This window comes from Saccopteryx bilineata, chromosome 2, assembly GCF_036850765.1.
Source record: "Saccopteryx bilineata isolate mSacBil1 chromosome 2, mSacBil1_pri_phased_curated, whole genome shotgun sequence".
Taxonomy (NCBI): Eukaryota; Metazoa; Chordata; class Mammalia; order Chiroptera; family Emballonuridae; genus Saccopteryx; species Saccopteryx bilineata.
In genome coordinates, this window is record NC_089491.1 from 288,540,827 (window position 1) to 288,563,761 (window position 22,935).

Sequence of the window (22,935 nt, forward strand, 5' to 3'; positions counted from 1 at the left end):
CATTCCAAACAATCCTGGTGGTCACGGCAACGGACACAGCCTGACAGCCTTCACCTTTGGTCTCAGATGTGGCTTTGGTGGATCAAGGCAGCACTTAAACTCTTGCCTCTGGGAAGGAGAAATGCCCTCTGGTGATATTCCCTTTCTTGACATTTGAAAGTAGAAAACAGTGCCATAGAAAGAAACTGACTTTTGGAGATTCTTTAATTTCAAATTGTGAGTAAGAGATTGTACACCTGTATAAGAGAAAACCAGTGGTTTAGCTGTATAATCTGGTCCCTCTCTAGAGAAATCTATGGTCTTCAATACTGATTAAACAGTACTTGACATCTTTAAAAAGAAAGAACTTAAATCCTAGCTCTGATTTAATACACGGCTTGAGTGTCAGATGTCAGAGGTGGTAATACGGAAGAAATTATACTAACACTCATTTTTGACATCTCAGAAAACTTTCACCAGAAGAACCTGGCTTTAGATCAAAATAATTTTTTCCCAGCTATACTGACAACACCAAATCTGCTTTGAAAAAAGACAAGCAGCTTCCTCAGATAAAGGAGGAAGAGATGCTTCCACTGGCCAAGGAGATGAGAGTGAGGTCTGAATATGTTCTCACTCTTGTGAAGTGATGCGCCTGCTGTCTAAAGGGTCCTTTGGTTTTATAATGAAAGTCAATAGACAAGTTACTTTACTAGAAAGCACCTAAGAGAGGAAGGGATACGAGCAATTACTTTTTTCCTTGATGTAGTCCTAGGTATCTTTAGCAAAAAGGCAGTTTTTACCCCAAATATGTCCTCCCAGATCAAAACAACACAGGAACACATGCAACCGGAGAACATGCTTCTGACAGTGGTGGATGAAGTGCTCAGACCCATCCTCCTGAAGCATAAGCTGAAGATAAATAAACGGTTGGTGAAAGGTCTGTTTGTTAAACTAAAGTATGTTTAAAATCTTAAAAACATCAAAGAGCTAACAAATTCATTAAGAATTACTGGCTTTAAGCCCTAAGAGAAGATAGGAGTACAAAGTGATAAGTCTTACAATTGGGACCATGGAGGAGCATTTGGTGATCCTACTTAGAGTCAAAAGTTGGAGTCCGTGGTCACCAAAGGTATGGATGCTGCTAAACCACCCCCTGCTCCAGGCTGGATGAGTGGGAAGGGGAATAGCACCTGTACCTGGGCGGGAGCTGGATTTAGTGACTCACTCTTATTGAACAGTATATGGCAAAGCGGTGGATGCTCTTTCTCTACATGGTTTTTCATCCTGAGTTTCTTTACACCAAGGTGGTCTCAGGGCTCCAAGACGACAATGGCGGATTTGCAAGGCCTCTTGAGGCTTCGGTTTTGGAACTCTTGCGATATTACTTGCACAATATGCCACCATATTCTCTTGGTAAGTCCCAAAGACAGAGTCAAGGGAATAAAGAAAGAGACCCACCTCTTCATGGGAGAACAAAGTCATATGGCAAAATGTCATGGCTAGTGGAATGAGAGACATTCCCTTCTATGTAAAGAGCATCTACAAAAACCTATAGATAGTATACTTATGGTAAGACTTTAAAAATTGTGCTTGTATATTCATCTATTCATATCTGAAAATGGCATTATAACTCAAAAATAAATGAAACAAAAATAGACAATTTAACAAACAAAATTAGAGACTTCCAATGGTAGAATACTAGATGGAAGATCAATAAGGATATAGAAGAATTAAACAGCACTATAAAACAACTAAATATATAGCTATAGAATACTCTAACCAACAATAAAACATGAAACATTCTCTAGGGTAGACCATATGTTAGACCATAAAATAAGCCTCAATAATTTCTAAAGGTTTGGATTATAGAAAGCATGTTCTCTTACTAGAATGGAATAAAGTTAGATCATAGTAACATAAATTTGAGAAATTCACAAATATGAATAAATAAAATAGCATACTCTTAAATAACCAATGGGTCAACGAAGAAATCACATGGAAAAATAGAAAATTTGAGAGAATGAAAGTAAAAACACAACACACCAAAACTTATAAAATGTATCAAAAACAATGCTTACGGAGAAATTTATACCTGTAAACATCAATATTAAAAAATAAGAAAACTCTCAATTCAATTACCTAAACTTTCACCATAGTAAACTAGAAAAAAAGAACAAGCTAAACCCAAAACAAGAAGAAGGTCAGAAATAAAGATTAGGGTAGAACTAAGTACAACAGAAACTAGAAAGCCAGTAGACAATCAATGAAACTAAAACTGCTTCTTGGAAAAGATGAACAAAATCGACAAACCTTTGGCTAGACTAATCAAGAAAATAAGAGAATACTCAAATTACTAAATTTAAGAATGAAAGAGAGGTAATCCCTATCGACCATACAGAAATAAAGTGGATGTTAAAGGAATACTGTAAGCAATTTTATGCCAACAAATTAGGTAACTTAGATACAGTGGACAAATTCCTACAAAAATACAAACTACTGAAACTGACTCAAGAAGAAATAGAAAATTCTGAATACATCTATAGCAAGTACAGAGATTGAACTGGTAATTTTAAAACTACTCACAAAGAAAAACCCAGCCCAGGTAGCTGATGAATTACATTGTTTAAAGATGAATTAACACCAGTCCCTCACAAACTCTTCCATCAATAGGATGAGGGAACATACCACAACTCATTTTATGATACTAGTATTATCCTGATACCAAAACCAGACAAAAAGAAAACTATAGACTATTTATCTTTCATAATATAGATGCAAACATGCTTTAAAATATATTAGCAAATATTATATCAAGAAATACATAAAAATAATTAAATGTCAAGACCAAGAGGGATTTATTGCAGGAATGCAAGGCTGGTTCAGTTTTTAGTGACAGTAATCTACCACATTAACAGGCTAAAAAAGAAAAATGACATGATTATATAACCTGGTGTAAAAGCATTCAGCAAAATGACAGAAGCTTTCACAAAAAAAAATAGGAATAGAAGGAAAAAGTTTCAACTTGATACCAACAGCTAAATCTTTGAGATGTAGGGCTAGGCTAAGGGTTTTTTACACTTGTACCAAAAGCTTGATGGATTGTAGGAAAAAGTGAAAATTTGACCTTATTAAAATTAAAAACTTTCTCTGCAGAGTTCATATAAAAGGGCTAAAAAGACAAGTTACAAGCTGAGAGAAAACATTTTTCCCTTTTTAAATTGAATTTATTGGGGTAAGGTTTCAAGTGCACAAATCGATAAAACATCATCTGTATACCGCATTAAGCGCCCATGGCCACAAGCAAAGTCTCTTTCCTTTCCTATCCCCCCCCTTTGCCCACCTACATCTACTTCCAGCCCCCTTTCCCTCTGGCTGTCACCACATGGTTGTCTGTGTCTATCTATCTATCTATCTATCTATCTATCTATCTATCTATCTATCTATACACACACACACACACACACACACACACACACACATATATATATATATATGGTTGTTTTATTTCTTAATCCCCTTCACCTTCAAACCACTTACCTTGAAAAAGACTAAGATCTGGAATGAAGAAATCTCAAAATTCAACAGTAAAAAAAAAAAAAATCTAATTAGAAAATGGCCAAAAGACATAAATAGTTCACCAAAGAGAACATATAGATGGAAATATAGACACCAAATAAATAAATGAAAAGTTGTTCAACATCATTAACCATTGGGGAATGGAAATTAAAACCACAATGAGATATCACAACACACCTGTCAAAATGGTTACAATCTAAAAAATAGTGACAACACCATCTGCTGGCAAGGAGGTAGAAAAACATTGTGTGTGGGAATGCAAAATGGTAGGGCTAACTTGTAAAACAGGTTGGCAGTCTCTTAAAAAATCTAAGCATGCAACTACCACATGATTCAGCAATTTTACTCCCGGACATCTATCCCAGAGATATGAAACTCATGTTTACACAAAACTTGTACACAGATGTTTATAACAGGTTTATTAGTGATAGCTCAAGCTGGGGGGGGGGGGGGACAATAACAAAATGTCTTTTAATGGATGAGTGAGTGGTTTAATAAACCAATAAATAAACCTGGATGAATCACCAAAAAATTACACTGCATGGCCCTGGCCAGTTGGCTCAGTGGTGGATGTCCCAGGTTTGATTCCTGGTCAGGGCACACAAGAGAAGTGCCTACCTGCTTCTCCATCCTTCCTCCTTTCACTTCTCTCTCTCTCTCTCTCTCCCTCCCTCCCTCCTCCTGCAACGATGGCTTGATTAGAGAGAGTTGACCCCAGGTGCTGAGGATGGCTCCATGGCCTCCACCTCAGGTGCTAAGAAGAGCTCAGTGGCTGAGCAACAAAGCAAAGCCCTATATATATTGGCAGAGCATCGCCACCTAGTCGGCTTGCCAGGTGGATCTGTATCAGGGTGTATGCAGGAGTCTGTCTCTCTGCCTCCACTCCTCTCACTGAATAAAAAAAAAATTACACTGCATAGAAAAAACCAAAAGGTTACATACTATATGATTTCATTAATATAACATTTTTAAAAATTCCACAATTTTAGAAATGATACGCACATAAGTGGTTTATAGGGGTTAGAGATAGAGAGGGATGTCAAAGGGAAATATGAGGTATGCTTGTGGTGACAGAAATGGTCTGTGAGTTGATTGTGTCAATGTCAATATCCTGGTTGTGATACTGGACTAAAGTTTTGCAAGATGTAAAGAATGGGAAAAACTGGGTGAAGGGTATCTGTCTTATTTCTTAAAACTGCCTATAAGGCCCTGGCCAGTTGGCTCAGCGGTAGAGCGTCGGCCTGGCGTGCGGGGGACCCGGGTTTGATTCCCGGCCAGGGCACATAGGAGAAGCGCCCATTTGCTTCTCCACCCCCCACCCCTCCTTCCTCTCTGTCTCTCTCTTCCCCTCCCACAGCCAAGGCTCCATTGGAGCAAAGATGGCCCGGGCGCTGGGGATGGCTCCTTGGCCTCTGCCCCAGGCACTAGAATGGCTCTGGTCGCGGCAGAGCAACACCCCGGAGGGGCAGAGCATCGCCCCCTGGTGGGCAGAGCGTCGCACCTGGTGGGCGTGCCGGGTGGATCCCGGTCGGGCGCATGCGGGAGTCTGTCTGACTGTCTCTCCTGTTTCCAGCTTCAGAAAGATACAAAAACAAACAAACAAACAAACAAAAAAAAACACCTGCCTATAAATCCATAGTTATCTCAAAGCAAACATTCTGACTTAAAAAATTATTCTTGATCAACTGATCAAGATTATTGAGTAGAAAAATATACTTGTAGCCTATAACTGACAAAGGCATATAACCAGAATATACAAACAGCTTTTAAGGATCAAGAAAAAATGAGACAACTCAGTGGGAAAGTGGGTAAAGATTTGAACAGACACTTCACAAAATAAAGTTCAAATAAGCTATAAACACATGTAGAAGTGCACAACCTTATTAGAAATTAGGGATATGAAATAAGGATCGCAATTTTGGTACCATTATACAGCCATTAGGTTTTGGCAAGGGTGTGAAGCAACTTGATAAGAGTTTTAATTTTATGACCACCGTGGAAACAATTTGATATTACCTAATAAAGTTATATAAATATACCCTATAGCCCAGCAATTTTACTTCAAGGTATACACCCTAAGAAGTTTACATTTGCACACCTGGAGATACACACAAGAACTTTATTAGCAGTATTATTTGTAATGTCTCCAACTATAACTGCATGTAACAAAAATGGATGACCTCACAGACGTAGCTAAGTGAAAGGAGACCAAAAACACACACGAATTCATGCTATATATGAAGTAAAACGAAACTGTCGTGTTTAGGGATGCGTAACAATTTTATAAAACTATAAGGGTATAAAGGAGCTAATTAACATAAAGTAAGGATAGCTGTTGCTTTAGGAGGAAGGGAATGGCTATGAAAGGAAATTGGGAGACAAAAGATAATGGCAATGACCTGGGTGCTGATTACAGAGCTTTGGTTTATGATGACTCTTGAGGCTACACATGTACCTTGTCTTTGCTTTCTGTGTAATTGTTTGTAACCAAATAACACCCCTCTTCATATTTCAGTTTTGCCTTTGAGAAGAAATGAGATGAAAGAGGAATGGAGGTGCGAAGTTTGACTGTGTGAGAAAAGGCAGCACATGAAAACCCGAGGTCCAAATTAAAAACCTGTGATGAGAGAGAGCAAACAAATGGAGTGTTGGAGTCTCCATTTGGATGAGGTGGGTGGCTTGCCTTGGGATGGTGGTTTGTTTGTTTGTTTGTTGGTTTGTTTGTTTTTAGAATAGTGCCTTAGGAATAATACAGATTGCTCCAAGTCCTCCTATCTTACCCGTTGGACCTGGGCTGAGGGACCAGGGGGTTTTTTGTTTTGTTTTGTTCTGTTTTAATTAAAACTTTTTTATTGATGCATTATTCACCGTTGACTTGAATCCTCCATACTCCCAGACTTTCCAGGGTATGAGGAGGAAAACATTTGATGTGAGGGGTACACTCCCTTCCCTGTTTGAGCATTAACCTGGGCGACCCCATCCCTCCCTCTCCCCTGTCTTCAGTCCAGCTGGGATGGGAGAGCAGTCAGAGAAAGATGAACAGACCAGAGCAGGGAAGAACTTCCATATTGAGATGTCGAGATGCTTTGGAAGTGCTAAAAAGTGACCATTTCTTTCCATCTCAATTTTTTGTCAGAAATTGTCATTAGGGGTACAGCACAGAAATACCTGGTAGACATTTAAAACATTACAAAAGGTTGATTTTAAACAAGAAATCTAGAGCACAATTAACTGGCGGTGTGGGATGTGGGGGTCGGGGGAGCTTTGCTTCTCCTTTCTGTCAGATCCCTCCATCCCGACTCTAATTACACACTATGTGCCCCGCAGCCAGGATGGGGCAACCCTCAAAGGTGAGGACATCAGGTGTTATTGGACTTCCAGGGACCATACGGCCCAGAAACAGGAAAACATATGAGCCTTTCAGGCGGTCACTATGCAAAGTCCAGTGGACAGCGACAGCCTGGTCCTTAAGACTCATTCTCTCAGGATTTTCCGTGGAGGGGGCCGATCTATAGCACGCCACATTCCCTGTCCGAGGCGTCCTAGGGCGTCTGATTCCCGAGTTGACATTTCTTACGCAAAAGCCGTGGAGCTAAAAGGATAGCTCTTTGGAAGTCACCAGCCTACGCTGTTTTACCCCTTCCCTTCGCCCTCGTGCAAACAGCCTCTTTCTTGGGAGATTCCCCCAGGCCAGCGCCAATCAGGTTGCTCGGTACCTGCCCCCAGCCCCTGCCACCTGGAGGGGCGACGAGGTTCTGGCTCTGTGCAGGTCCAGTACTCGGAGCGCCACCCAACCCCCAACGCCCAGAAGTACGAGCGCAGACCCAGTGGGAGTCGCCACTAGCGCAGAGCCACTCAGCTTGGGTAAAGGGTCAGGGCGCTCTCCTAGGCACCCACGTTCCCCAAAGAAAGGGGAACAGAAGGGGGGCGGGGCCTGGGCCCGGGGCGGTCCCAGGTCCCCGCGGGGCACCGGCTCCGAGCGAGTGGATGTGCCGGGCCAGGGAGCAGTTTCGAGGGTGCCGCCATACCCGGGTAAGCGCGTCCGGGACCGCCTCCCACTGCCCATCTCGGTCTTGACCTTAGCGAGAGGCGCGGCCGCGTTGAGGGAGGTGGGTGATTCCGGCCGGGTGGTCAGGCTGCGGGTCGCGATGTCCCCGCCTCCTGGCAGGACTCGCCGGAGTGCCTGCCCCAGAGTGCGCCGCTATCGCATGCTTCAGCCCCGCCTCGCAGATCTGCCCTGTGGCACCTTCCTCCGGCGGGACCCCGCGGACACGGCTGCTGCGCCTCGGTGTCCGCCACCACCCAAGGACCATGCGGTGGCCGGAGCACCACCTCTGGGCGCGTGTGAGTGAGAGGCGCGGGGACTCGGGTCGGGCGAGCAGCTCCGTCCGTCTGTGGGGCGGGGTTGGTCCAAGAGTGTGGGGTGCCTCTGAGCCCTCCTGGCCAGGCTGGCTCGGTTTGTTGGTGATTCTCCTGAAGTTGTACAAAATAAGGAGGGGGGATGTGCATTAGCGGCGCAGGGTCAACGTCTCTGTCCGTGCGTGCGGGTCCAGAACAGCCAGCAGCGGGCCGCCTGACTCAGGGACGGAGACACCGGCCTCTCACGCGGGCCACCGGGCACGTCCTACTGAGGCCCCAGGGCCGGCAGCCCGCACTGCCATCCCGCAGGGCTGGCTGGGCTCGAGGCGCCGACCACAGCCAAGCCCTGGCTCGGTGGCCTTGGAGGAGTTTGGCCCAGTAGAGAGACCAGGGGACAAGCAGAAAGCGTGGGGATCACCCCCGAGTTCTGCTGCTCACGTCACCCTCTTCGCCCAAGCATGGCTGGGGTGGAGCGGACCAAGTACGGGGCTCCCGCAGACCGCCCACGGTGGCCCAAGGCAGAGAGGGAGGCAGGGGTGGAGATCTGCCTTCCCGGTCAGCGCCTTGTGCTACATACACCACCCATGTTTTTCTGCCACACTTAGACATTCTTTTTCTCTGGGTGGATTTGTGGGGGCCTGGAAGTTTGCTGTTCTAGCAACTTTGGGGGGTTGGGCGGACGAGTCCAACCGGGAGTCTGGGCCAGCAGGCGGCTGAGATGCCCACACTCACGGCCTGGCCGGAGGACACGGTTTGGGAGGAGGGCGCATCTGCTGGGCTAGGGGCTTCTGAGGCGGCGGCAATGTAACTGGCAGGGACTGACGTCTGTGCGGTCAGATCTCTGTGCCCTGTCACGTCCTCTAGCGCCTGAGCCAGACCGCCTTTTATGCGGTAAGAGACAACAGGGATGGGGGCACTGTAGATCCCTGCATGTTCACTCTGCACGAGATTGGCGGGGATTCCGAGTCCTCAGAGGGAAAGGCAGTTTCCTTTGTGTACCAGTGAAGTACTCGTGAGGACAGATCCTGCTCCTTTCCTTCAAGGGAAGAGAGAACAAAGGAATATTCTCTGAAAACAGTTATAATTTCTCAGAGCTCTCTCCCAAGGTCCCAGCTCCCGTGCCTGAGAGGACCTAAACCAGCATGCAGAGATAGGGGGTCATGTTAGCATCCAGGCAGGACCCTAACTGTGCCCCCCAGGGTTCAGCTGTGACGTTAGCTGAGTCAGCAGCACAGATTCCCTCTCACATAAGGGGCATGGATGGCTACAATTTCTCCAGCCTGGAACAAGATGGAACAAGAATGGGAAAAGCTTCTGACGTCCTTTGGGGTGGGGTGGGGAGGCCATAGAAACTTTAGTTTCAAAGCATCACTGGAATTCCTGCCAGATCTAGAAATCTGCATTTTGTGACCTCATGGAAAAGTGTGCTCAGGAGAGGCTCTGGTCCTCATAAGGGCAAGTCCCTCAGGTTTTGCCCAGGAATCTCTGTTTTGTCTTAGCCTGCCGTCTGTAATTGGAAATGAGCTCTGCTTAGTCCGGAGAGTGCCTCTGGCACCTCTGTCTGAATACAGACATCATCTACTAACAAGGGAGCCTGGCAGGAGCAGCCCCCGCACCACCCAGAGGCTGGGTGTTAGTGAAATCTCCTGCTAACTTTGGAAGGAGGCTGGGGTGGTCCAGAGGAGGAGTTGGGGATCCTCTGGGTAGCTACTTAACAAAAGAGCGTTTTGGCCCTGGCTGCTTGGTTCCAGGTCTTGTCAGTTGTGAAAAGTATCCTGAGGTTGAGGATCTGGCCTGATGGTTATTAACACTAATGAAAGTTGCTGCCATTCATTAAGTACCTTCTATGTGCCAGACACAAGGCTTTGTGAAATCAATATTATTATCCCCATATTTCATGTGAGGAGACTTAGTTTGGGAGAGGTTAAATAGCATGCTAAGATCATTCAGCTAGTAAGTAAATGTCAGAGCTGTGCTTGCAATCAGGTTCCCAAGTCCCTGTTCCCTCCACAGGGCCACTCTCCTCCCACGAAGAACCAGACACACAAGCAGTAGCTGAAAATCCAGAGCCATTGTGAGTAAAGACCATTATCTGTTGTTACAGGAGATGTTTATGACCCCCTTAGACTTCCGGGACAGATCTGGCCTGGTAAATGCATGCTCCTCATTGCTCCCAGGACTCGAGGGTGTAATTCATAGACAAAGCTTAATTCTTTAACATGTAAAATGCAAACTACAATGACATACTTATTTACCATTCGGTTAGCAAACTTTAGAAAGATCGGTAAACTGCTGATGAGATTCTGGAAAACCAGGCACTTTCGTATATTGTTGATGGGAGAATAAATTGATACAACTTCTTTGGAGGACATCTTAGAAACATCTCTCAAAATTCGAAGGGCCCGTGACATGGACGCAGTATTTCTGTTTTTAGGAATTTAACTTCCTGTTGTACTTGCCTCTGGGCACAAAGACATATGTACATCATAGCATTGTTTGAGCTCTGAAAGAACAACTTACCTGCTAGTCACGGGGCAGTTAAATACCTTGTGGTACTTCCAGATAGTCAAGTACTGTCCTATTCATCCATAAAAAAAGTAGGAGAAGCTTACTCTAAACTGACATGGAGTAATTTTCAAGATGTATGGCTAAGTGCAAAACGTGCAGAGTGTTTATAATATGCTACTATTCATGTTATGAAAGAGGAGGAAGGAGGAGTGTGCAAGCTATTTGCTGGTCAGTTCATAACCATATACACAAACCCTGATGATGATATCTGTTGCCTCTAGGCAGAGTGGACCTGTAAACCCTTCATATCTTTTCAATTTTGAACCATGTGATTGTATTAACTATTTTTTTAATATCCCTTTCTTGATCTGTTCCTGATGTTCTCTCAAGCTCTTCTCCAACTGAGTGGTATGGGGCTATACCCCCCCCACACACACACACACATATACACACAGAAACACACACTCAGGTTGCTTGAGAGGTTCCTGTTGGAATAAAAGCCAATGGGGCTGTGAGACCCCACAGAGCCCATTGTATCTGGCCATCCAAAATTTATTTACTTCAGTATGCAGGTTGTGCTTGGAAAACTGGAGTGGGATGTGGGGCGGTGTTTTTAGACCTCTCTGAGCTGGGTAGGCATGATCTGACCCTCCAGCTTTGAAAGCAAAGTGGAGAAATAGAAACTACCCCTCTTTTCAGTGCCCAGTATTTCCCACACAGGGAAAAGCACCAGTGCCTTGACGGCATTAGTAAGGGCGCGGGAGGAACACTGTGGTTGGTCATCCGAGAGGGCAGAAGGTGTGTCGGTTTATTTCTGGTGTTGCATTTGGAGAGGAAGAATCATACACTTGAAAGAAAAGGTTTGGAAATTATTCTAAAGTCTAAGGCTCTATTGCCCCAGAGGAGGAGGGAAGATTAATTATGGGAGTTGTCATGCTATCAATCAATGGGTCCCTGAATGCCTCTTTGGGTGCATTTTATTAGCACAGATGCTCAACTCGGTTGTCTGCCCACCCTCAAGAGTCCCCCACCCCAAGACTTCCCTTCTGCTGATCACCCTGGAGGCCAACGGATGTACTAAAGGGATACAGACAGGTATCAGGGACTGCCTTCCCTCCTCTGGGTAGCCCAGGCTGATGAACAGCAAAAGCAGTGGAAGAAAGGCTTGCTCCAGCCACACGAGATGGGTGGTTAGCCTTCACTGGGAGCTTCCTATGTCCCAGTCATTCTGACAGGCACTCTGCCTACCTTATGTCATCTACACTTGTGATCAGGTATGTGTGAGAGCCCAGGCACATTGCCATCAAGCAGCACCTTTCTGCTCTCCCTTCAGTGACTTTTTTGTTCTCTGCACAGGATCCTGTAACATGGGCACAATGACACCACACAGGTGCTCACAGACCTGCGCAGTTTGGGCTATGCCAGTGGGTGGCTGGGCATTTCATGCTCTGATGGATGATCTGTAACCTTTGTAGTCTGGATAGGTTCATAAAGGCACAGGGACACAGCAGCATTCTTGGTTTGGATTTCCATCTCTCTTATTTCTCTGTATGTATTGGGCTGGGCTGAGTGAACTGTGCGTGTGATGTTCCCTGGGGACCGAGAGAGGACAAAGAGTGATGGTTTCTGCTTTGGTCCAGATGCTAGCGGTATGGAGGGTGGTGAGGATGTGCTCGTGAGGCCCTGGGTCTGCACCCACGGAGGAAGGTGCACAGGGCGGCCCCTGAGCTCCAGGCCTGCGTTGGAGTCTGTCTGCTGTGTAGAAAGAACAGCCTGAGAGCTGAGAGCCTGGCTCACTGCAAAACTTTCTCCTCCTACGCTGTGCACCATTTAGTACTCACCTCTGACTCCCATTCCACTTCAGAGAGATTTGATTCTTTCCCCAAATAAATTCTGGAGCACACAGGCAGCTGCTTCTGTGCTGCTGTTGCCCACAGGGGTGACAGCATGAGGCTGGACCAGGCTCTCAGCCACGGCTGCAGAGCCTAGCCAGGAGGGGGAAGGGAGGTGCCCAACACTTTTTTTTTAAGTCACCTAATGACACACAAAAAATGTTTCCAAATCATTCTAGTAGTGAATGATCAGTTTAACTGCTTCAATTTGGAAATATCTATTGTTCAAGGCACTGGGGAGAGAAAAGTGTGCATGGTGTGGTCCCTGAACTTGAGTTGCCCACAAGGCGGAGTGGGAGAGGGACACTCATGTCACCAGCAGGGCTCTGCAGACCGGAGAACACAGTAGGAGAGGTACAAGCACCATGCTGTCACATATGGAGGGCTAAAGTGAATCAAAGGCTGGCCCAAGTAACTCTGGTAGACTATTAAGGTCTTTTTGGAGGAAGTGAGTTTTTTCATTGGCCTTTGAAGGTTAAGTATGATTTTGATAACAAGCTTGGTAGAAGTGGCTGAGAGAACAGCTCGGGCAAAGGCATGATGTTATGATAGACTACAGAGTGTTTAAAGGTAAATTAGTATCAATAATGTCATTATTTACCCAACTTCTGCCATAGACATAACACATGGTATTTGAAACTGTGTATAACCCTGTAAAATAGTCAATCACTATGATTTTTTTTTTTTTTTGGTGGTAAAATCATCAGGGTTTGACCATACTTTAGATTTTAAAAGCGTAACCTACAAGTACATGACGTATAAAACTAGGATAAATTTATATCAGATTCATTTTACTTTTTAAAAAAAGAACAGATGATATTTTACAGATGTGAAATCAACACTTCTTTGTGTCAATCCACTGTGTCACCGTGAGTTTCTCAGTAGGGAGACAGCAGGGCATCGGAGGTAGAGCCCTGGAGATAAGGATTCAAGACCCGCCTCACCATTTCATTCTTGTTTATTCACTGACTCATTTATTCCTGCATTCAACAACCATGACCTGTGTGTCTGGACCAAGTGCTCGGCTGACTACGGAGAGATAAAAGGAAAAGCCACAGCCCCTGTGTCCCTGGGACCTCAGGCATCCCTCGGAGACCCGGCAGGTTCTGTTCTAGACCACTGCAGTAGAGCGAGTCACACAGATTGTTTGGTTTCCCAGTGCACAGTGGTGCAGTGGCTAGAGCGTTGGACTGGGATGCAGAAGACCCAGGTTCGAGACCCCGAGGTCGCCAGCTTGAGTGCGGGCTCATCTGGTTTGAGCAAAGCTCACCAGCTTGAGCCCAATGTCGCTGGCCCAAGCTAGGGGTTACTTGGTCTGCTGAAGGCCCGCGGTCAAGGCACATAAAAAAAAAAAGTTACATTTGCACTCTAGTCTATTAAATGTGCAATACCATTATGTCTAAAAATTTTACATACTTCAAGTAAAAATACTTTATTGCTAAAAATTGCTAATTATCATCTGAGCCTTCAGTAAGTTGTGCTCTTTCTGCTGGTAGAAGGTTTCGCGCTGGCAATACCAAAGGTCAACAATCACTGGTCACCATAATAAACATATTAATAATGAAAAACCCTGACATATTATGAGAATTAGCAAAATGTGACGTAAAGACATAGAGTGAGCAAATGCTGTGGGGAAATGGGTACCAATAGAGTTGGCATCGATTTCCCAACACAGAGTTGCCACAAACCTTCAGTTTGTAAAGAATGCAACATCTGTGAAGCCCCAGAAAACAAGGAATGGCTGTCACGGAAGAGATCACAGGAGGACAGATAAACGCCATAGTGGACACAGGGCTGAGGGCAACATGTGTTCAATAAGTGCTGGTTGCTAAAATAAACAGATAACACGATAAACAGTCCCAGATACCCCCAAGAAGACAAATAAAAGAACCAAAAATTATTTCTTTGGATTTGGCCAGTATCAAACACTTGTTCATGTCCTGAAATCCATGGAAATCATGGTGCTCTCCGGAGGACACTATGAAATAGTTACAAATTAAAATGGCTGAAGAGATAATAATTTTGAAATCGGAGAGCATCTTATACTGGAGTCTACCACACACATAGAATAGCAGGCACCAAGTTTTAAGAAAGAAAACTTTCTAGAACAAAAGCTTTCAATTGAGAATATTCTGTCAGCTCATTTTTCTATGAATTGGGGAGAGACTGCCAAGATTCTATTTCAGTGCAGGAAACCCACAGTCCAGCTGGTGGAACACCAGGGCTTCATAGGAGCACAGCGTTGGCAGGTCATTGATGACTCTAGCAAGGGCAACTTCAGAGGAGTAATGAGGCCAGAACCTAGATAGAGTTGAGTTGAAAAGTAAGGCTTGCTTTTTCAAGATGTCAACAAACATTTATGAAATGTCAGGGGGATACAGTATTGAGGCGGGGGGGGGGACCAAAACAGTCAAAGCCCCAGCCCTCATGGGGCTTGAAGTCATTCAGGGGAAACAGATTTGTCACAAAGTAAATGGAAAGTGGCGTGGAGATACAAGCTATATATTAGAGATAAACAGCACTAGAAGACTATGTAATTAGCGGTCTGGGGCCATGCAAGAAGGACTTGGGAAGTCATCCTGAAGAAGTGATGACTGAGCTAAAACCTGGAGAAAGTAGGAGCTAAGGAGGTGAGGGGGGTTGGGGAGCTGGGAGAGGATAGTCCAGACAAAGTCCATGGCTAGAGAGAACATGGCATTTGGGGGTGCAGAGAGACAGAGAGAAGGAGGAATATGAGATGAGCAGGAAAGATGGGAAGGAGTTAGAACCTGCAGAGTCTTACCAGTCGCAGTAAAGATTTTGATGTTGATTCCAAAGCAATGGGTAGGTGCTGAAGTACTTAGGCAGGAGGGCTACAGATTTTTCCATTTCAGAAAGATGATCCTGGCTCTATAGTGTGAACTTTATGTTTGAGTTGGTCATGACTACGTCCAGGGAGACCTATTAAGAGACTCTTGAAGTAGTCCAGGTGAAAGATGACAGTGTTCAGACTGGGGCATTTGTAGTGGAGATGAAAAGAAGTAGATTCAAAAGGTTTTAAGTGTGCAATGGACAGGAAGTGATGGTTTGGATGTGCGAGTTGAGCGGGAAGTTTGAGGATGCGTCCTAGGTGTGCAGCTTTGCAGCAGTGGATGGTGGTACCATTCTGTGAGACAGGACATGGTGAGAGAAGCAGCCTTTGGGGTAGACATCATGAGTTTAATGTCAGCCATGCTGTACGTGAGGAGCCTTTGAACCGTCTGAGTCGGGAAGTCAAGAGGGCAGGTGGGTATATAAGCAGATGTTTGGAGAAGAGGTTTGGCAGGAGATGTACCTTGGTACGTCATCGATGTCAAGGGGAAATTGAAACCATGACATGGATGACCCTGCCTAGGGAGAGAGGACAGGCTTAGAAGACGAAGCTGGGGTTACCTTCGAGTAGAGGAGGATAAGCCTGAGATGTAAAGAGACAAGGATGGCCATGAGAGATAGGGAAATAAAATAAACAGGAAGTGGAAACGTGAATGCCAAGAGCAGGGTATTTCCTGAAGAGAAGAGAAAACATAGGTTCTGCTGAGAAGTCAGTGAAAATGAGGCCCAATAAAAGTCCATTGGTGACTTAGGCAAGAGCTCCAGCGATGTGACAGGCAAAGTGAGATTGTAGTGGGTGGAGGAGAGAGTGGGTGGGATGAGAGAGTGGGTGGAAAAGGATACTGCACTACAAACAAGCCTTTCCAGAGTGTTGGCTGTGATAGTTGTAAAGTTAGGGTGGTTTCACTATGTTTCAATGGGAGGCAATTGAGCACATTTAAATGCCAGTGGAAAGGATCCAGTTGAGCGGAAGGAAAAGTTATAGGTTAAAGGAAGGATAATTCATAACATAAGATTCCTGAGACATGTGAACAGCATCACCTGTGCAGGTGGAGGGACCACTCTTTGGGCCAACTGGAGAGAAAGAGGACAGAATAAGGGCAGATGTCAGCATGTTTGTATGTGGCAGTTGGGAGATGAGGGTGTAGCCATTGAAGGGAAGGGGTGGACAGCTGGGAGACAGGATTGGGGAAGAAGTTTATTTAATGGGAGTGATAAGGACAGTGAAGAGAAAGGGTGAAGAAACTAGAGAAAGGTGATAATATTAGAGCACTTATTAGCTATGTGGCATTGAGCCTCTTTTCTTACCTGTGAAATGGGAGTGGTGACGATGTCGCCTTCTCCACCAGGTTGTGCCTGGCCCACAGCAAATGATCAGCAAACACAGGCTGCTCTTTTAACTTCCTTCCTCACAGTCAGCACTGTGCCTAACACATAATTGGTTTTGGTATGAAGTAACCGTCAATGCTCCCAGACTGTCCGTACCCAAGAAGTAAATGAACATCTCTCTATCCATACTTGTCTCATGTCCCATCGCCAAGGCACCCTTCTCTTTCTTCTCTAAGCACTTGGATGCTTTTCCATTATTTAATGCTGAGGGATTTGTATGTGGTGCTCAGCCAGGACAGATTCTATTAGGGAATTTAATCATACGGGCAGGGCACTGGGCCAGGATGAAGAGAGAAGTTCAATTAATTCAAAAGCCCAATCTCTTCTGACCTCATTCATATACAGAGAATGAGCATCCATGGAATTCATTCCTTTATTCCCCTCATAATGTCTATTGAAGCACCTAGGCTGAGATACAGAGACAAAAGGAATGGCCCTGGCCGGTTGGCTCAGCGGTAGAGCGTCGGCCTAGCGTGCGGAGGACCCGGGTTCGATTCCCGGCCAGGGCACATAGGAGAAGCGCCCATTTGCTTCTCCACCCCTCCGCCTCGCCTTCCTCTCTGTCTCTCTCTTCCCCTCCCGCAGCCAAGGCTCCATTGGAGCAAAAGATGGCCCGGGCGCTGGGGATGGCTCTGTGGCCTCTGCCCCAGGCGCTAGAGTGGCTCTGGTCGCAACATGGCGACACCCAGGAGGGTCGCAACATGGCGACGCCCAGGATGGGCAGAGCATCGCCCCCTGGTGGGCAGAGCGTCGCCCCCTGGTGGGCGTGCCGGGTGGATCCCGGTCGGGCGCATGCGGGAGTCTGTCTGTCTCTCCCTGTTTCCAGCTTCAGGAAAAAAAAAAAAAAAAAAGGAATGGTTCCTGCCCTCAGACATAAATCTGATCAGATAAATGTTGTGCTGACTGTATCACATGCTGGGGAACACAGAGGAAGAGCCCCTAGATGTGCCCAGACTAGTCAAGGAAGCCTTCTCATAAGGGGCAATGTTTGAGCTGGGATGTGGATGAACTCGGGAGTTGCCTCCTTGTTCCTGATGCCTAGCATGCTTTCTTACCCAAGGGTTGACAGTAGTGATTCTGGGACCACTTTTACTTTATTCAATAGCATTTATTGAGTGCTCAATGTATGCCTGACGTGTAAGACACTAACGCAAGCAGCTCAAAGTCTAGGAGGAAGACAGACACCAAACAGCACGGTGTGGAGGTGTATGAGTCTCCGGCACAAGATGCTGTGGAAGGCCGTGGAGAGGAGCTAAGCCGGCCTGGGGGGCGGAGGGGAGGAAGGGAAAACTGGAGGAGGTGAAAAATCAGTTGACCAAGTGATGTGAAGGAGAACGGACAGGCATACCAGACCCAGCAGGACCCTGCAAAGACCCAGAGGAGCCAACAGCAGCGCAGGGCAGAGGCATGAAATCTGGGGCTGGGACAAAGGAAAAAAGGGTTGTCAAAGACAAGATCATGACAAGAGATGTGACCTTTGGGTGTCAAGGGGCAAGTGGCAGCATTGTGGAAACAGGTACAGAGGAGAGGTGTGGAGTCTCTGAGCTCCTAGTCTGGTCTTCTCCAGGGCGTCCCTCCTCTTGCTAACACAAAGTTCTTTCTAAAGTCTAGAGCTGCCTAAGACCACTCAGTGTTCCTCTCGTATGTCCCATGACGTTCCCCACCATGGCCCCTGACTGTCCTCACCCCTCTCCACTCCTGGCACACCCAGCGACATTTACTTTCACAGACGCAGCCCTCTCCTCCATGCTATGTGTCCTCGCTCACACTGTTCCCTAAATCCTAAAAGGAAATCCCAGAGAGAGAGAAATCACAAGATTGTTCTCACGGTTAAAATAGCTATCCATTGAAATGTTTAAAAATGGGGGATTTTGCTAGTAAACCAGCAGCCACTTAAAATGCTCTAGAAACATATTTTACACGAAATGATACTTGTGATCCGTTGTTAAATTATAAAACCTCATGCACACAGCGTAATCCCTGGAAGTGTGTGTATGTGTGCGAGGGTGCAACAGAATGTTAACAGTGCTTGTCAGCAAGTGGACAGAGTTACAGGGGATTTCAATCTTTATCTTTTGACTTCTGTACTTTAACATTTTTCTAACATACAATTATTATGTTTATGACAAGAAACATGCGGCAAACAGAGCTGCTCTAGAGACCTGTCTGGTTGACCGTGCTCCCCAGAGCGATGGGCTTCTGCATGGCTGCCCGGACCGCTCCTTGTAGATGCAGCAGTATATTTTCTCCAGGACTGCAAGCGAGACTAATTCATTAAGTGCCTTCAGTGCCGAAGATGACAGGAGCCAGGAAAGCATAAAGTCTTGTTACTACGACAGCCAGTAGCCTTGATGTCTGTGTGTTTATTTATGAACAGACTTTGTGTATCCGCCCTCCCGCAGCTGCAGGGCCATTGCAGGCGACTCTGATACAGATCACGTTCTCAAACAGGTCAGAATCAAGTCAGGGCCAACTCACTGGAGGATTAAAGCAGCAAGAGCACCGTCCAAGGGAGCAAAATGAGCTTAAAACAATATTGACTGGGATGGATGAGGGGTCAGATGAATAGAGGGCTGAGGAGCAAACTGGATTCTAGGGTCACTTTCTTTTTTATTAGTTTTTTTATTGAGTTTATTGGGGTGACATTGTTAATAAAATTATACAGGTTTCAGGTGTTCAGTTCTAGAATACATCATCTGTATACAGCATTGTGTGCTCACCACCCTAAGTCAAGTCTCCCTCCATCACCATCTCTCCCCACTCTACCCTCCTCATCTTCCGCTCATCCCCTTTCCTACAATCCCCACACTGTGGTCTGTGTTTATACGTTTTTTTCCTTTGCTCAATCCCTTCGCATTTCTCACCCAGCCCCTCCTCATTCTCTCTGACAGCTGTCAGTCTGTTCTCTAGATCTATGAGTCTATTTCTATTTTGTTCTTTTAGTTCATTTTGTTCATTAGATTCCATCTAGGATCACTTTCTTTAAGCTAACAATTATAGAAGGCCTTTTTCATGCCAAGCATTGGGTATTGTTCTTTATACACTTTTCCCCTTTTAAACCTCATAACAGTTCTATGAGGAATTATTCCTATTTTAGAGCTGTTGAAACTGAGGCTCAGAGAGCATGAATAACTAGTTAGTACCAGAGCTTAGGATTTAACTTAGCTGTTCCTTCCCTGAACAGCTTCCCTCACCTCCCTATTTAAGGTATACTGCTTAAAGGCAGGGAATTTTAAAGCTTGGAAAATGTCTTATTAATTTTCGCTAAGAAGTTACACATCATGGAGAAGATGCCAAATGCAATTGTTAAGTAGAGGTAGGGATGGATGAATGAATGAGAGAAAGAATGAACAAAAGAAAGAATGATTTTTAAAAGGTCATATAATCATATAAAGACAGAGAGATAATCACATTAGTAACCTATCTCCTAGATAATTGCTACAAATGGATGTGACCAGGATCCAATAGTTCTTTCTGTTCCCTACTCAAGATTTACAAGTATATGCCTTTAGTGGAAATAAACATCAGAAGAGTCACTTTTCAAGTGCTGGAGAGAACTGGGATCCTGCTGGGTATGTGGGTCAGTCCGTCCTCTCCGTTTGGGGGAAGAGAGTTGTGAACCTGTTCCCCAGGCACAAAGCTAGATGTCTGCCGTTCTCACTTGCATATTGGTTACCAGGTGTTAGAACACTTTACCTGCATGGCTCTACCCCCATGGTCTAGGGACACAAAGCAGCAGGGAGACCCAAACGGTGAATTCCTGGGCCACTTGTGAGAGAAATGCTTTATTTTTCATGGTTGTATCAAAGTAATGGCCTTTTCTCAGCTCGAATGGAGAGCTGTTCTTTTCCATGTGCATGCTGTCAGCTTTAGGAATGTTCCGGGTTGGTTATTGGGTCAGCAAGTAGAGGGAGGGAAGCTTTGGTTGTCATGTCTTATCTCCCATCCCCCTTCCTCGCTGTGCTTATGAGGAGCTCGCCTATCCCTTTTTGCAGCTCTGCCTTAGTCAGCCAGCGAGAAGAATGAAGGCCATTGTGTCCAGACCACTGTGGGAGCCTAGAAGAGACATATTTGGGGCAACATGATGGTCCCTGTCTTCTAGGAGTTCATAGCTTCCTTGGAAAGAGAATGGACCCAAGCTTTAGATTGCAGTATCAAGCCATTGACGTAATTATGAGAAACTTGTGAGCAAAGAGGCTGCAGGACCCTGGACTGGCTACTTTCTCCTTCTGAAAAGTGAAGGCAGTTGGGTTCTCTGCTTTTTTTCTATTCTTCTACTCTAAAAATGTGCGATTCTTTAATCACAAGTCTAATAAAGTTAGGGAAGGTCTGAAGAAGCTGACTTCTGAGAAAGGTCACGGGACACTTGGGAGAACTGCATCTCAGCCTGAGAGGAGACTCACGGTCTCTGGTGTAGCAAGTCCCATTTCACAGATGTGGAGACTGAGGGCCAGACCCTTCTCCTTTCCCAAATGGCAGGGAAATCCTAATGCTTGCCGTCCAGTGGCTGCAGGACAACGGCTTTCACTGTCTTGAGAAGCGGTCCTTTCCCAGGAGCCTTAGCCAGGTGTGCGAAGGCATCTGGGTCCCTCTCCTTGACCTTCCCTCACACTTCGCCCTTGGTGCTTGCTCACCAGCCCCAACCAATTTTGTTTGGGGAGCTTCTTTTAAAATTATTTCCAAAAGATCTCACACACACACACACTGATCTCTTTGTATTTTATTTGGGAAATTATAAATGACTCTCAAGCTGAATGAAACCTAAACCAATCAAATCATTTTCCCAGGGGCTCAAAAGAAACGAGGTGCACAGAACTGGCGGGCAATACTGCAGAAAATTGAGCTGATGGAAGAGGCCCCTGTGCAGGGTGACCTTGATGAGGGGAACACAGGCCAGTATTTTTATCTGGCTCTGTCTGGACATCATGCTGTTGTGTGCACCAGCCACAGGCTCCCGTTTATTCTCGTGACATTGGGACAGAGGGGGAGAAGACAGTGAGGCAGGTAGAAGTGTACGCATTCGAGGAGCAGGGAAATTGAGCCACAGATATAGAATGAGCGTCATTAAAGTCCTGTGGATAGGTTCTCGGTTCTTCAAATAGAAACAGGTTGCCCAGTCTCTGATTCAGTACAATTTTGTAACCCCAAGGATTTCCTATTACATTTCATTTCCTTCCCTTCTACTTCTTTCCTTGCTCTACATGGGAGGTAAGGTGTCAGGTCTCTGCGGGGCAACAAACTTGCTTAAGATTTTTCCAGTCTTAACACTGAAAGTCTCACATCCAAGGAACCCTCTGAGTTCCAGGCAAACCAAGGTGGTTGGCCACCCGATAGGTATGTCCTAGCTTTGAAAGATACTGGTGTAGGGAGTGTTTCCCTTCTGGAGGTGGTCTGACATGGTTTGGGCACCTGGCAGGATGCAGAGGCTGGCTCTGGCGCGCATCCATGCTGAACCCGCAGACAAGTCGCTTGACCTCTGAGCCTCAGTTGCCTCATCTGTAAAATAAGAATAATTATAATCTATTCCTCAAGAGGTTGCTATGTGAAATCATATAAATCAACATATCTAAAGCTCTTCTATTTAAAACAGTGCCTGTCTCATAACAAGAGCTCAGTAATGTTAGGTGTGATTGTTATTTTGTTGGTGTGTGCCTGTTAATGAATTACAAAAATCACAGGATCTCAGAATTGATGGGATGTCTTCACAGATTTCATCTCAGTGCCCCCAAATTTAAATGCACTTCACATATTATAGTGACCTCCGCTTCCTTGTCCACCTCCTGCTCCCTGTTGCCCCCCCCCCCCCAGTGATAACGGCTGCAGCTGGTGATTTGATCGCCTCTGAGGGGATGCCACTGCCCCTGGTGGCAGGACAGGTCGGGTGTGATGTCTGAGTACCTCTCAGACTTGAATGTGCACCCAGTTCCCCTGGGGACCTTGTTAAAAGTGGGTTCTGATTCAGCAGGTCTGGGTGGGGCCCGAGATTCTGCATTTCTGACAAGCTCCCGGGTGATGTCCGTGCTGCTGGTCCAGGGACTACGCTTAGAGCAAGGCCACACTGGGTATCAGCCCGTGTGAGTCTGAGCAAAAGGTATGAAGTTCATAGCCAAATGAAGTTCTTTCGATTAGAGCATCAGTGCTGGGGGGCAGGGTGGGAGTCGCTCAGAGTCTTAGAGGGGAGCTGCTCAGGGCCTGGAGGAGCCAGCAGGCTCCAGGACTCCAGGTGGGTGGCGAGATCTGTGGTGAGAAGTGTTACAGTTTATCTTAAATTTCAGAGCTGGTTCCAGACTATTGCTTCAGTCAGACCCTTCTCGCTCACTTGTGTCCGTGGATGGTAGACAGTGGAGTGGAGTGCTCCCACTAGTGCTCAGCAATCATATAG

General features: G+C 45.8%; 1 protein-coding gene across 4 annotated transcripts in view; it reads left to right on the forward strand.

Moving 5' to 3' along the window:
* Positions 1 to 7,351: 7,351 nt before the first annotated feature.
* LOC136325992 (protein FAM163A-like) overlaps positions 7,352 to 22,935 on the forward strand; it is a 51,448-nt gene continuing 35,864 nt past the window's right edge. For 2 of the 4 annotated variants that reach the window (XR_010729360.1, XM_066261273.1), the window contains exon 1: positions 7,729 to 7,899. The gene's annotated coding sequence lies outside the window, so the exon portion shown is untranslated. The other 2 variants (XM_066261275.1, XM_066261274.1) reach the window with 2 other exon arrangements.